Genomic DNA, 15,834 nt, shown 5'->3' on the forward strand with positions numbered 1-15,834 from the left:
AGGCGCGGAAATAGTCACACACTTTGGTCGGGAACCGTATGGAGAGTCACCATTTCGTTGCCCCCGGGGCTAGCCCGAATGTAGAACACATCCGTTTGGGCAAAGGTAGAAATTCATTTTGCACAATATGGATTTCGAAAAATGCATGAAATGCCTAGAAATTGAAATTGAAATCGTACTTGAATTTGTATTTGTAAAGCCCGTTTTTCGGCACTCGTTCACGAGGCTTGGGAGCGTCCTTCGAGATGCAAAAACAGACTAACCCCCAACACGAAAAGTTGAGCAAAAGTGGGCGACAAGCCACTGTGAGCCACTGTCCTTGATGCAGCCAGTGGCGTTGGGCGCAGGGGCTGCGCCTGGCGCCAATGGTGGCATCCAGTACTTCGGCAGATCAGTGGCTGGTTGCTCGAAATCTGCTCTCATTTTCGAAGTTGAAATTAGAAAAATCCCCAGTGGAGTCGCCAGAATTGTAGGGTGTGTTTTTATATGTTCTCCCGTTTCCTACAAGGGGCGGTTCGTTTAGAGAACCGTTTGAACTTTGTTTTTTTTGCACCTCGAAGGAGTCGCCACCAAACATTATTTTAGGTCCCGTTTGGGAAGACCGCAAAATGACTCTATTTTTGGATAAGGCCTTGAATCCTTGAAACGGATGGGTGAGATCCGCGCTCAGGAACGAAAATGCTTATTCGGCGAGCTTTAGAAATATTCAAGTACGTTGGCACAACATTGTTTCGAAAATAAACCCTAAGATTAGACTATATGGGTTTGAAATTTAGAGAAAAATAGAATTTCTAATTGTACGGTGGTCACTTTGCTTTAAAGATTGATTTAAGGAACCTAAGGCCGGTTTGTCCAAAAATATCTTCGTTAAGTGTGATGTAACCTTTGTATTTTGTTGTATTTAGCATGTTGGTGATGAAAGCGACAAAGCACATAAAGCAACATCACAATACTAAATAAAGTGCGGAATTGACAGTGCGAAATTGAAATTGCGATATTGAAATTGCGGTATTGAAATTGCGGTATTGAAAGTGCGATATTGAAAGTGCGATATTGAAAGTGCGATATTGAAAGTGCGATATTGAAAGTGCGATATTGAAAGTGCGATATTGAAATTGCGATATTGAAAGGAGCATAATTGAAGTTTGTACTTGGGCACATGAGATTCGAACGCCAAGCGGCCCCTTAAAAATAAGTGCGCCCGACACGAATTCAAAGCCAAAAATCTCAACTTGGGAGAGGTTGCTCAACCCAAATGTCCTAGATTTTGCATATTGAACTTGAAATTGAAAACTTGAATATTGAAAGGTTGGAACTTGAAAAGATTGAAACTTGAACTTGAAATGATTGAAATTTGAAAACTTGAACTTGTATATTGAAATTTGAAGACTTGAACTTGTATATTGAAAAATGGAGTTTTGAATCTCAAAAGATTAAACCTTTAAATGCTAAAAGGTGTCATCTTTGATTACTCCATGCTTGAAGGTGATTCTAGTTCAAAGAGATGAATGCAAGCAACTTTGAACATCCTTGAATCTTGAAAGTTTGTATTTTGTATTTTGAAAAAGTTTGTATTTTTGAAAAAGCATGTATGATTGTTGCAAGTGGTGTTTTTTATGGAAAAAAACACCAACTTGCTAATCATTTGAAATCAAAATAGCATGATTGATTGAAATCGGATTCGGATTTACCTAGTTAGGCTTAGGCACGAGCTCCCAATTGCTTTTGAATTTTGGAAATTTGTATGTGTTTTTGAGGAGTTTTGAAGTTTGTATTGTGAGGAGTAATGTCGAAATTACGACGTTGTATGTGTTGTGCTCCCCCTTTTTTCGATGGAAATGAGGGGTATTTATAGGAGGGGAATGGTGCAAAACGCCAGCACACGCCAGCACACGCCAGCGCCTGGCGCCAGGTGTAACACCCTAATAATTCCTTGCTTTTATAAACCATTTTCCAACTTAAAATAAAGGAATTACTAAACGCTATTACCAGAGTTACGCAGCGGAATTAAATGTCAACTAACTTTTAAAAACCATAATTAATGAAATATTGAGGCCTCCTACAATTTAGAACCATAATGGCCCAAAACCCAAAGTATAAATAATTCAAACGTTTCAAACATAATTAAAGTAAAGTTAAATAGTTCAAAGTACGAAAACATGCAACTCTCTCGATCATCCCAAGCCACATGATTCCGATCTACCAACCTGCTATATTATTCTACTCCCCATCAATGCAAGTGCAAATGATAGGTCATCATAGGGTCATTAAGGCAAAGGCCATGACCAAAACACACAAAGCACGTAGTCAGCAAAAGCTGAGTACTTACAAGCATATGGTGAATGAAACGAAAACATGCATCACTCACTAAGTGTTAATCAACATGCGAAAGCCATATAATAATTAACAATCAATCATGAATACAAGACTCGACTCTTGACTCGACTCTTGACTCACAATTTAATTAGAATAAGCTTCGAACCGGCCAAAGAAATATTCCATAAAGGAAAAGGTGATGGGAGCCAACCATACACCAAATATAATAATAATAAAATCGGGCCATACCGAGTGTCGGGCCATACCGACGAAATTCCTGCACATAATATAAATGAAACAACGTCTTGTATCATTAGTGGGAGTACGAGCTTTCCGGCAAGACTCCCCCCATTGTTCATACTCAAGGTATATACGTTCCAAGAGTTTTGAAGCTTGTTCGGGTTGCACTTTACGTTTATTAATATTTTATTAAAGGCGAACTCAAGACTCGACAATGTACACACATACAATTAATAAACAACAACCAAAACAATCTTATTTTAATGCTTTAGGACTTGTGATCAACCAAGCAAGACACTTGTGATATTACTACCATGTTCTTCCTCACCAAAGTGAGACTCCACATCATGCATATTAACATGAGGGCTGTGCCCTTGCACGACAAATCCTTATTCATTTCATACATAACATTCCCAACTGAACCCTACATGTGCGGTGGCTTACGTGAGCTAACCCTTCACATGTGGTAAAATAAATAGTACAACGAGGTACGCATAATTGGCTCAAAGTATGCTAGACATCCCGTACAATAACATACTAATAAATAATCCATCCCTTGCATGTGAAATAAACCATACATGCATAAATATTGAACAACATGATTGACAATGAAACCCATACTCATAATAATTCCAACATGCTTGTTCAACAATTAATCCAATAAATCCGACATCACAAATCACATGCTCGTTCACCAAAACAACATGATTCCACATAATGTAATTCACGTCATCAACAATCATGTAATGTCATTGACAAAAGGTTTGGTCGCCCTAGACTTGTACGTACCTTGAATACCTAAGCGTAGGGGCCACTTTGCAATAACGAGAACTCAACTAGAAATCACCTCCTATCATCAAAATAATGAAACTTAAATTATTTCCATGTTCATTAAATTTCCAGCAACTTTATAAAATTTAAAACTCCTTTAAACTTTAGAATTCAATCGTTTTTCAATAATCAAAACGTCTCAATTTGCAAAATCAATCCTTAGTACGAAAACATACTTTTTCCGCCTTTAAAATCAATAAAAATTAACACTTTAAACCTTTATTCAAATCTAAAAACATAATTGATTATCATAATTAAAATCATCACCTAATTATGCTAATCAATTGGCTCATTAGGTCTAGGTTGAAACCCTAAGTTGAAAACCCCAATAACACTAGTTTATTATCATAAAAATCAATGCTTTATTCAATAAACAAATCTGAAAATTCATCCTTTAATAATTAAAACAAACCTAAAGAATCACAACACGCAAATCCTCAAACCACGGTATTCATAACCGGTTCCCAGCATTTTAATTACTCAAAACAATATTAATATAATAATTTAAAATACGGAATTTAAATAGAATAGGTAAGGAAGAAGAGAATTATACCAATCCGGCCTATAGCACGGAACAACCACGAATTAGAGTGATTGGGCGAAAAGGAATTGAATTACGAGCACGAACAACACACACACGCACGCATATGTGCGCGCAGGGGCGAAGGGCGCAGCAGCGCTTGCGCGCGGGACAGGGCGCACGACATGCTGGGGCACGCGCGCGAGAGGAGGGTTAAGAGCGAGGGCGTGCGATGAGCACGCGAGAAACAACAAGGCAAGCAGCAGCGCAGGCACGAGGGCACGCTACGGCTGCGGGCGAGAGACGAGAGGGACAGCGCGCGCTGGCGCGAGAGAGCGAGCGAGGGAGTGAGGGCGCTGGCGCACGAGGGGCGAGAGAGGGAGTGTGGGCGCTGACGCGCGAGGGTACACGAGGGCACAAGGGGGCAGCAGCGACGCAACAACACGAGGCTCTTGCTTGCGAGCCGAGTGAGCCGGTCGAACAAAAGGGAGAGAGAGAAGGAGGAGTGTTGGGCAAGAAAGAGAGAAAAGGGTTTATGACAAAATAGGGGGTCAATTAATGATGAGGAGTCCTATTTATAGGCTCCTTATTGTTAATGGGCTAGGCTTAGGAAATTAGAATTGGGTTTAGGGAATTAAATGATTGGGCTAGCTTATGATTTGAATTAAATACTTTTGATTGGGCTCGATTAGTAAAACGAATTGGACTTTTCATTTAAAACCCGAAGCCTTTAAAAATCATTTGCAACTCATTTAATTTCCCGACTCAAGAATTAAATCCGTTTCGTAATTAATTAAAATAATAAATATTCTAATTAATTAAAATACATTAAATAAAATACATTTAAATATTATTTAAATGTTAATAAATCGTAAAATGCTTTATAAATATAATAAAATATACTTATAAATATTATAAAAATACGAGGTATTACAGTCTACCCTCCTTAAAAGAAGTTTCGTCTCTAAACTTGGGTTCGGAAATCAAAATTTAACTCAAAACTTGAGACTTTCTGAGACTTTCTATACGTTCATTTACAAAAAATTTAAGCTGTTGTACTCTTTAAATGATTAAACATGACAATAATAAGTGCAAATTCAATAGAAAGCACTAAATTGAGCATAAAATAGGGGAAAACAAGGTAAAAAGCGCGAAATTCTACCGCACTCTACCCCCCTTAAAAGACACGAGTTACGACCCCGTAACTCAACTAACCTCGGGAAAAAGCTCGGGATATTTCTTTCTCATTTCGTCCTCCGCTTCCCAAGTGGCTTCCTCAGATTCTTGATTAGACCACAACACTTTTACAATTTTCACATCTTTAGTACGCGTACTAGGCACTTTGCTATCAAGGATTTTGACAGGTCTTTCCTCAAAGGTTAGACTTTGGTCTAATTCTATGGTCTCCGGTTGCAACACATGCGATTTATCCGGGATATATTTCCTTAACTGAGATATGTGGAACACATTATGCACTCTATGCAAGTCTATAGGCAAGGCTAGTCTATAGGCTACCTTTCCGATTCTTTCTAAGATCTCATATGGGCCTATGTACTTAGGGCTTAACTTCCCTTTATTTCCAAATCTCATGACACCTTTCATTGGTGACCCTTTGAGCAACACTTTATCACCTATGTTGAACTCTTCATCCCTACGTTTCAAGTCTGCATAACTCTTTTGGCGATCCTGCGCCTCTTGATTCTTTGATTGGATGGTTCGGATTTGGTTCATGGTGTCCTCTATCATTTGAGGTCCCAACACTACGGTTTCACTAATATCTTTCCAACAAAGTGGACTTCTACATTTTCGTCCATACAAAGCCTCAAATGGTGCCATTCCAATGCTAGCATGATAGCTATTGTTATAGGAAAACTCAATCAAATCTAGGCTATCTTCCCAACTTCCTTGGAAATCAATAACGCATGCCCGAAGCATGTCCTCCAGGGTTTGGATAGTCCTTTCAGTTTGTCCATCCGTGGCTGGGTGGAAGGCTGTACTCATTTTCAATGTCGTACCAAAGCTCTTCTGCACACTTTTCCAGAAATTCGAAAGAAACCTTAAATCCCTATATGATACGATATCCTTAGGAACTCCATGTAACCTCACAACATTTTTAATGTAGGCTTTAGCAAGTTGTTCCATTTTCCAGGTTTCCTTCATTGGTATAAACACTGCTGACTTAGTCAACCTATCTACCACAACCCAAAATGTATTATTCCCAGTCTTTGACTTAGGTAAACAAGTGACGAAGTCCATAGAAATACAGTCCCATTTCCAGCTTGGAATCTCTAAAGGTTGGACCTTCCCTTGAGGTCTCATATGCTCAATCTTAACCTTCTGACAAGTCACGCATCTAGCCACAAATTCAGCCACTTCGTTCTTCATCCTTGGCCACCAATAGACCTTTTTCAAGTCCTTATACAACTTGTCACCACCTGGGTGCACAGAGTATGGCGTATTATGCCCTTCTTTCATCAATTTCTCCTTAAATTCTCCACACTTTTGAGGCACGCACCACCTGCCTTTGTACCTCAAACTTTCATCATCATAGATTCGGAAATCTAACTCCTTACCTTGCGAAATCTTTTCCTTGATTCGCTCCAACTTTACATCACCTGCCTGATTCTCCTTAATCTCATCAAATATCGAAGGCTGGATGGTTAAGGCATTCATTATTCCCACAAGGCTTTCACCACTTACTATTTCAAGGTTCAAACGTTGCATGTCCTTATACAACTCGTTAGCAACTACTAACGCATTAACACTATGACTTGATTTCCTACTCAAGGCATCCGCAACTACATTGGCTTTTCCCTCATGGTACTGGATGTCCAAATCATAGTCCTTAATTAACTCCAACCACCTTCGTTGGAACATATTCAAATCCTTCTGTGTGAAGATGTACTTCAAACTCTTGTGGTCCATAAATATCCTACACTTCACACCATACAGATAGTGTCTCCATATCTTCAATGCAAACACTATAGCAGCCAACTCTAAATCATGGGTAGGGTAATTGGATTCATATGGCTTCAATTTCCTTGACGCATACGCAATAACCTTCCCGTTCCGCATCAATACACACCCTAAACCATTCTTAGAGGCATCACTATACACATCGTATGCACCACTCTCATCTGGTAAGGTTAACACTGGCGCGGTTGTCAATCGCGTCTTTAAGGCTTGGAATGCTTCCTCACACTGGTCACTCCATTAAAACTTGGTTTCCTTCTTCATCAAGGTAGTCATGGTCTTGGCTATCCTAGAGAAGTCTTGCACAAAGCACCTATAGTAGCCAGCTAATCCCAGAAAACTACGAATGCCAGTCACACTCTTGGGTGTAGGCCATTGACTAACAGCTTTGATCTTAGCAGGGTCAACTTCCACTCCTTCCCTTGACACAAAATGTCCCAAAAATGCAACTCTTTCCAACCAAAACTCACACTTTGAGAACTTGGCATACAACTGGTTATCTCTCAAGGTACTCAACACCGATCTCAAGTGTTCCGCGTGATCTTCTTCACTCTTTGAATACACTAGGATGTCATCTATGAAAACCACTATAAACTTGTCCAAATATGCATGGAATACACGGTTCATTAAGTCCATAAATATTGCAGGGGCATTGGTTAACCCAAAAGGCATAACAGTGAACTCATAATGTATGTATCTAGTCCTGAATGCGGTCTTTGGTATGTCATGGTCAGCGATTCTCAATTGATGATAACCCGAACGCAAATCGATCTTTGAAAAGATTCCTGCTCCTTTTAGTTGGTCAAATAGGTCTTTTATCCTAGGTAATGGATATTTGTTCTTGATTGTGACCTTATAAAGCTCCTTGTAGTCTATACAGAGCCTCATACTTCCATCCTGTTTCTTCACAAACAACACTGGTGCTCCCCAAGGCGATGCACTTGGCCTAATATAACCTTTCTCCAATAGATCCTCTAGTTGGCCTTTTAACTCATTCATTTCTGCTGGAGCCATTCGATAAGGTGCTTTTGAAATAGGGGAGGTTCCAGGCACTAAATGTATGGTAAAGTCGATAGGTCGATTGGGAGGCATCCCCGGGATCTCTTCTGGAAATACATCAAGGAATTCATTGACTACTGCAATATCCTCAGGCTGATCCTTGATCACATGCTCTAGGCTCCTCACATCACATAAGAAGGTTGGGTTCCCTTTATTGACTAGCTTCACGAGTTCCATTGCCGTGATGATTCCTATGTTCTTAGGCTTACCAAAACGACGATATGACACTACTTTGCCTAGGCTAGACCTCAAGTGAACCTTCTGCTTCTCACATTCTATTTTGGCTTTGAACTTGGCCAACCAATCCATCCCTAGAATTACATCTAGCTCTCCTAACTCATATTCGATTAGGTTAGATAAGAATACGGTCTTGGCTATGGTCAAAGGCACATCTCTATGAATTTTGGTACACTTCACTATACTACCAATAGGTATGACTATGGGTACCTCAATTGGTTCAGGATCTTTCAACCCTAGTTTCCCCAAAGCATCTACTGATAAAAAAGAATAAGTCGCACCAAAATCAAATAGAACTTTAACTAAAACTGAATTAATAGAAAAAGTACCCGCTATGACGTCAGAGGAAGTATCCGCTTCTTGCCTAGATATCGCATTCAACTTTCCTTGGGCAACTCCTTTGTTATAGCCACCTCCATTGGTGTTCCCATTGTTGTTTCGGTTTCCATTCTGTTGTTGGTTCCCTCCAGGCTTTCCATGGTTCTGGTGATTGCCATTGCTATTGCCATTGTTATCACCTTGGTGGTTTCTTTGGTTTCCACCTCCATTTCCCCCATTCCGGTTCTGATTGTTCCGGTTATTGCCTTGGTGGTTACCTTGGTTAGGCTTTCCATTCTTAGAATAGAATTTATACTCCCTATGGCCTAACTTCTGACAGAACCTACAAGTCACCAAGTTTCCATCACAATCCTTTCCAGGGTGATTCATGTTACAGCGCCTACATTCGTAGGTCCTTACTCCATTCCTTCCAGACTGATTTCCACCACCTTGGTTGTTGCGATTACCACCATTGTTAGCCCTAAACTGGAAGTTCCCATTTCCTTTGTGCTTCTTAAAATTCCCCTGATTCTGATGGTTATTTCCTTGATTCGAGCTTCCACCATCCTTTCTCTTTTCAGCACAACCATTCTTCCTTTGCTGTAACCCATACAGGTGAGCAACTTTTCCGTACAGGGTGTCTAATGAGGTAAAGGTCTCTCCAGACAACAACAGCTGTAAGTCCATGGTCAAACCATTCTCAAATCTTTGAGCCCTGAGCTCTTCCATTTCCACCACTTCAGGTGCAAACCTAGACAGCTCTATAAACTTAGAATAGTGTTCTGTCACAGACAGACCTCCCATTTTGAGTTCAATGAACTCCTGCGCCTTTTGTTTCTTCAGATAAGGTGAGTAAAACTTGTTCCTTAGTCCAGTTTTGAATGCTTCCCATCCAAAGTTAGGTGTGGCTCTAAGGGTATTTTCACATCGTTGCCACCATAAATCAGCTTCACCTCTTAGGTAGTACACAACACTATTCACCCTAAGGTTTTCGGGGCAATTCACAGCTACAATGAGTTTATCAAACTCTCTCAACCAGTTCTCAAGCACACTGGGTTCAATCTCTCCGCTATAGAGTGGAGGCTTGCTTTGAGCTATTTTCTTAAACATTTCCCCAGCCAGATCATGCATTGGGTTTGTTCTGGTTTGAGCTAGGTCTCGAACTACCTCAGCTAGTTGTCTAACCACTTCAGAAATCTCTTGGTTAGCCATATCCCTTCTCCTGAATAAATAAAAGGCTAACTTTAATATTGGTTGGACATGACATTATTAAGGCACTAGTTCAATCACGAACCTACTCACAACAAGAACACATTTAGGCGTAACCTAGGGGAAGAGTTGGCGCCATTCTTGGGCCTTCTCACCCCACTATTCGATGCAAGTAAATTTAGATGGTTGCTACTAAACCACCTTGCACATAAAATTTCATTGAAGAAATAACAAGTAATCCCTTTGCGATACCCACAAGACTTAGAATTGAGAATTGAACTTAAAGGATAACGAAAAAGGAAATTCTACTCTTTTATTAAAACTCCAATGAATAAGTCTTACATCCACTAATGCCGTAGCATTTATTCTTCCAACTATAAAAAAACTAAAACCATAAATAGTAGCTTTGCCACTTTATTAATCAACGAAATATAAAACTAAGGGTTACATTTCTCTAGAGACTAACGTCATCGCGACGATCATTTCTTTCCTTGTATTGCTCTGGAGTAGAGTCTTGATCATTAGGATCATCCAAGTCTTCTTCCGGATCCGAGTCTTCATCCATAGCCTCATCATTTTGCTGTGGCTCACTATCAACCACATTATTCTCTTCAAACTCATCTTCAGATCCACTGGATATCTCAATAGTGGGTTCAGGACTATAGGGTTAGGATTTTCAATCTCTACCACATCATCATCACTATCCTCCTCAACCTCACTGGTTTGCTCATCATGGATCATGCCATCCTCACCATCACTTTCTATTCCTCCATAGCCCATACTTAGACCCGCAGAAAACTTCCCATCCTCATAGCTATTTTCTTCAACCTCTAAGATAGTAGCAAGAACCTCAGAGTCATACTTCCACCTACCATCACTAGTCCCATATTTGTACCAATTAGGGGTACCATCACCAAAATGCATGTCACTGAACTTGTTCTTGAGGTCTATGTAAGGGTTCTTATGGGGTAAACAATGTATAACCATACTAGCCATCATATCTTTGTGCCTAAGGTGGGGCATATTCTTGGTCGAAGCCAAATAGTCACAAGCAAACACGATCTTCTGAACATACGTGCGAGGAGTCTCATTATCCATCTTCTCTAAGTATCCTAGACTGGTGAACTTAGAAGGTAGCATCCTTAATTCCTGAAAATTCACAACTCAAGAGTCTTACTAACGCGTTTCCATAGAAATTCCAACCCCAAAAGGATACAATAAATAGTTCGTGGAGCCATACAATTTCAATGCACAAATATATGCTCAACATGAAATATAATGCAATTAATCACATAAAGCAAGATAAAACATGGTTAGAACATATACATGGCACTTAATGAATCACATTGTCACATAATATGCATTCTTAGACTAATATGCCCTTTCTTAATCTACCCATTTCTCACTTGAAAATAAGATTAATTTTCGAAATTAATTAAGAAATAACTCCTAACTTTGTTGAAATTATTTAAATTAAAATCGAAAATTAATAAGAATTATTGATTGATTAAATAAATAAATAAATTTCGGATGAATAAAAAAAGAGAAATCCGAAAAATTTAAAAATAAATTCGAAATAATATTCGAATAAAAATAAATAAATAAATAATTAAAGTAATTCGGATAATTAAATAAAATAATTTCCGAAATTAATAAAATTAATTCGAAATTAATTCGAAAATTTCGAAAGAAAAAAAAAATTCGAAAAAGATTTTAATTAATATTAAATAATAATCCGACTTTTCAACTAATTTAAAACGACCAAAAATAATTGATATTTGACCTTTAAAATATTGAGTACTCAAAATAATACGTTTTGACTTTAGGAAAATAATTTTCGAAAATCCTAAAGTTCCTCAATCGTAGTTTAAGGATTTACCACTTTGCACTATTAGTTAATGCAAAGCAGCTCTCAAACTAGAGCTCTGATACCACTTTGTAACACCCTAATAATTCCCTGCTTTTATAAAACCATTTTCCAACTTAAAATAAAGGAATTACTAAAGCATTACCGCCACCGTGATAACGGTTAAGGCTATTACCAGAGTTATGCAGCGGAATTAAATGTCAACTAACTTTTAAAAACCATAATTAATGAAATATTGAGGCCTCCTACAATTTGGAACCATAATGGCCCAAAACCCAAAGTATAAATAATTCAAACGTTTCAAACATAATTAAAGTAAAGTTAAATAGTTCAAAATACGAAAACATGCAACTCTCTCGATCATCCCAAGCCACATGATTCCGATCTACCAACCTGCTATATTATTCTACTCCCCATCAATGCAAGTGCAAATGATAGATCATCATAGGGTCATTAAGGGAAAGGCCATGACCAAAACACACAAAGCACGTAGTCAGCAAAAGCTGAGTACTTACAAGCATAGGGTGAATGAAACTAAAACATGCATCACTCACTAAGTGTTAATCAACATGCGAAAGCCATATAATAATTAACAATCAATCATGAATACAAGACTCGAGTCTTGACTCACAATTTAATTAGAATAAGCTTCGAACGGGCCAAAGAAATATTCCATAAAGGAAAAGGTGATGGGAGCCAACCATACACCAAATATAATAATAATAAAATCGGGCCATACCGAGTGTCGGGCCATACCGACGGAATTCCTGCGCATAATATAAATGAAACAACGTCTTGTATCATTAGTAGGAGTACGAGCTTTCCGGCAAGACTCCCCCCATTGTTCATACTCAAGATATATATGTTCCAAGAGTTTTGAAGCTTGTTCGGGTTGCACTTTACGTTTATTAATATTTTATAAAAGGCGAACTCAAGACTCGACAATGTACACACATACAATTAATAAACAACAACTAAAACAATCTTATTTTAATGCTTTAGGACTTGTGATCAACCAAGCAAGACACTTGTATATTACTACCATGTTCCTCCTCACCAAAGTGAGACTCCACATCATGAATATTAACATGAGTGTTGTGCCCTTGCACGACAAATCCTAATTCATTTCATACATGACATTCCCAACTGAACCCTACATGTGCGGTGGCTTACGTGAGCTAACCCTTCACATGTGGTAAAATAAATAGTACAACGAGGTACGAATAATTGGCTCAAAGTATGATAGACATCCCGTACAATAGCATACTAATAAATAATCCATCCCTTGCATGTGAAATAAACCATACATGCATAAATATTGAACAACATGATTGACAATGAAACCCATACTCATAATAATTCCAACATGCTTGTTCAACAATTAATCCAATAAATCCGACATCACAAATCACATGCTCGTTCACCAAAACAACATGATTCCACATAATGTAATTCACGTCATCAACAATCATGTAATGTCATTGACAAAAGGTGTGGTCGCCCTAGACTTGTACGTACCCTGAATACCTAAGCGTAGGGGCCACTTTGCAATAACGAGCACTCAACTAGAAATCACCTCCTATCATCAAAATAATGAAACTTAAATTATTTCCATGTTCATTAAATTTCCAGCAACTTTATAAAATTTAAAACCTCCTTTAAACTTTAGAATTCAATCGTTTTTCAATAATCAAAACGTCTCAATTTGCAAAATCAATCCTTAGTACGAAAACATACTTTTTCCGCCTTTAAAATCAATACAAATCGACACTTTAACCTTTATTCAAATCTAAAAATATAATTGATTATCATAATTAAAATCATCACCTAACTATGCTAATCAATTGACTCATTAGGTGTAGGTTGAAACCCTAACTTGAAAACCCCAATAACACTAGTTTATTATCATAAAAATCAATGCTTTATTCAATAAAAAAATCTAAAAATTCATCCTTTAATAATTAAAACAAACCTAACGAATCACAACACGCAAATCCTCAAACCACGGTATTCATAACCGGTTCCCAGCATTTTAATTACTCAAAACAATATTAATATAATAATTTAAAATACGAAATTTAAATAGAATAGGTAAGGAAGAAGAGAATTATACCAATCCGGCCTATAGCACGGAACAACCACGAATTAGAGTGATTGGGCGAAAAGGAATTGAATTACGAGCACGAACAACACACACACGCACGCGTGTGTGCGCGCAGGGGCGAAGGGCGCAGCAGCGCTTGCGCGCGGGACAGGGCGCATGGCACGCTGGGGCGCGCGCGCGAGAGGAGGGGCAAGAGCGAGGGCGTGCGCTGAGCACGCGAGCAACAACAAGGCAAGTAGCAGCGCAGGCACAAGGGCACGCTGCGGCTGCGGGCGAGAGACAAGAGGGACAGCGCGCTGGCGCGAGAGAGCGAGCGAGGGAGTGCGGGCGCTGGCGCGCGAAGGGCGAGAGAGGGAGTGAGGGCGCTGGCGCGCGAGGGCACACGAGGGCACAAGGGGGCAACAGCGACCCAACAACACGAGGCTCGTGTTTACGGGCCGAGTGAGCCGGTCGAACAAAAGGGAGAGAAAGAAGGAGGAGTGTTGGGCAAGAAAGAGAGAAAAGGGTTTATGACAAAATAGGGGGTCAATTAATGATGAGGAGTCTTATTTATAGGCTCCTTATTGTTAATGGGTTAGGCTTAGGAAATTAGAATTGGGCTTAGGGAATTAAATGATTGGGCTAGCTTAGGACTTGAATTAAATACTTTTGATTGGGCTCGATTAGTAAAACGAAATGGACTTTTCATTTAAAACCCGAAGCCTTTAAAAATCATTTGCAACTCATTTAATTTCCCAACTCAAGAATTAAATTCGTTTCGTAATTAATTAAAATAATAAATATTCTAATTAATTAAAATACATTAAATAAAATACATTTAAATATTATTTAAATGTTAATAAATCGTAAAATTCTTTATAAATATAATAATATATATACTTATAAATATTTTAAAAATACGAGGTATTACACCAGGCCAGCGCTGCGCGCTGCTGAGGTGGCTTGAATGCCGCCAAAAGGACGGAAAGATGCCGTCCTTGATTTGTCTTGTATGGGTGTACCTTCGTACGAATAGTAAGATGTTTGGCGTGTAGTGTTTTCTTGGAGGTTAAGACTTGAATTTGCGTCTAAAAACAAGCCTTTCTCGGGTTTTTGAATTCCGGTTTTACGGGACGGGGCCCGGCATGCTCGGTTTTGTGGGTCGGCGCCCGAATTTGACTTGCCTTATATGATTTTGAGTGGAAAAGGCCTACTAAAACCAATGGGATGGTCTACTAGTTTAGTTTGAACTTGGATTTTGAAATTGGATTTTGGAAGTTGTATTTTGTACCGAGTTCCGGGAGGGGAACGACCTCGGGGATTGGATTTTAGACTTTGGATGTTGGAGGTGCTCTTAGTAATTGGGATTTCCGCCTGGAGTTACTCCAATCGCCTAACAAGGATAATGGTACCGTCATCATCCCAAAGGGGAGACACAAATTAGGTGTCTACAGTTTTGATGTTGCCCGAGTTTATGTGGAGGGCGTGGAGGTAGGTGGTGACTCCATTTGTCTCCCGTGGGATATCTTTGTAGACATAAGTGCTAGCTATAGAGACTTTGATCTTGTCAAGGCTTGCTCCAACAGTCCGCTTCGTGCCACCGGTAAGCTTTGGATTTGAATTTTGTATCCTTGTATCCTTATATTCAGGAATCTTGTATAATTTGAACATTGTATGTGTGCTTGCAGGTTGAGGAGGTCGACCCGGAGGATGTCCCTTATGCTGACAGGGTCCTCCGCTATGTGGACTCAGATGCGGAACAGGTGGAGTTTACTGTCGCGGTGGCCTCTCCTTCAGATTGGATGGCGACCAATGCTCTCCATGAGCATTACGAACCTGGTTTTACTTTTGTATGTAGAAATTGATTTTGAATTTTGTATGTGTGCAGGCGCCTTGAGCAAGAGTGCGCCGCTGGATGCTCGCTATTGATTCCTTGAAGAAGCATTGCGTCAAGCTGCCCAAGACGTTTACTGGTCGAGACCGAGCTGTGAGTTTACTAACTATGTGATACATGTGTCTTGAAACTTGTATATGGATATTGGATGCTTGAATTTTGAATTTTGTATAGGAGCGCCATCAGGGCCTTAGAGAGGATAGGGTTCCTCATGCCGCGTAGACCGGGCGGAGCTTGGGTCTGGGCCCGGACTCTACCGCTAAGACTCGTCAGAGGCATTCAGATGC

At 39.4% G+C, this 15,834-nt stretch overlaps 1 long non-coding RNA gene across 1 annotated transcript; it reads right to left on the reverse strand.

Annotated features, from left to right (window-relative positions):
* Positions 1 to 11,763: 11,763 nt before the first annotated feature.
* On the reverse strand, positions 11,764 to 15,116 carry LOC130470457 (uncharacterized). The gene is made up of 2 exons (XR_008930868.1): positions 13,089 to 15,116; positions 11,764 to 11,976 (listed from the first exon to the last, which is right to left on the reverse strand). It is a non-coding gene; the product is annotated as an uncharacterized lncRNA (long non-coding RNA).
* Between the last annotated feature and the right edge of the window lie 718 nt (positions 15,117 to 15,834).

The sequence above is a fragment of the Spinacia oleracea genome, chromosome 1 (genome assembly GCF_020520425.1).
Source record: "Spinacia oleracea cultivar Varoflay chromosome 1, BTI_SOV_V1, whole genome shotgun sequence".
NCBI lineage: Eukaryota > Viridiplantae > Streptophyta > Magnoliopsida > Caryophyllales > Amaranthaceae > Spinacia > Spinacia oleracea.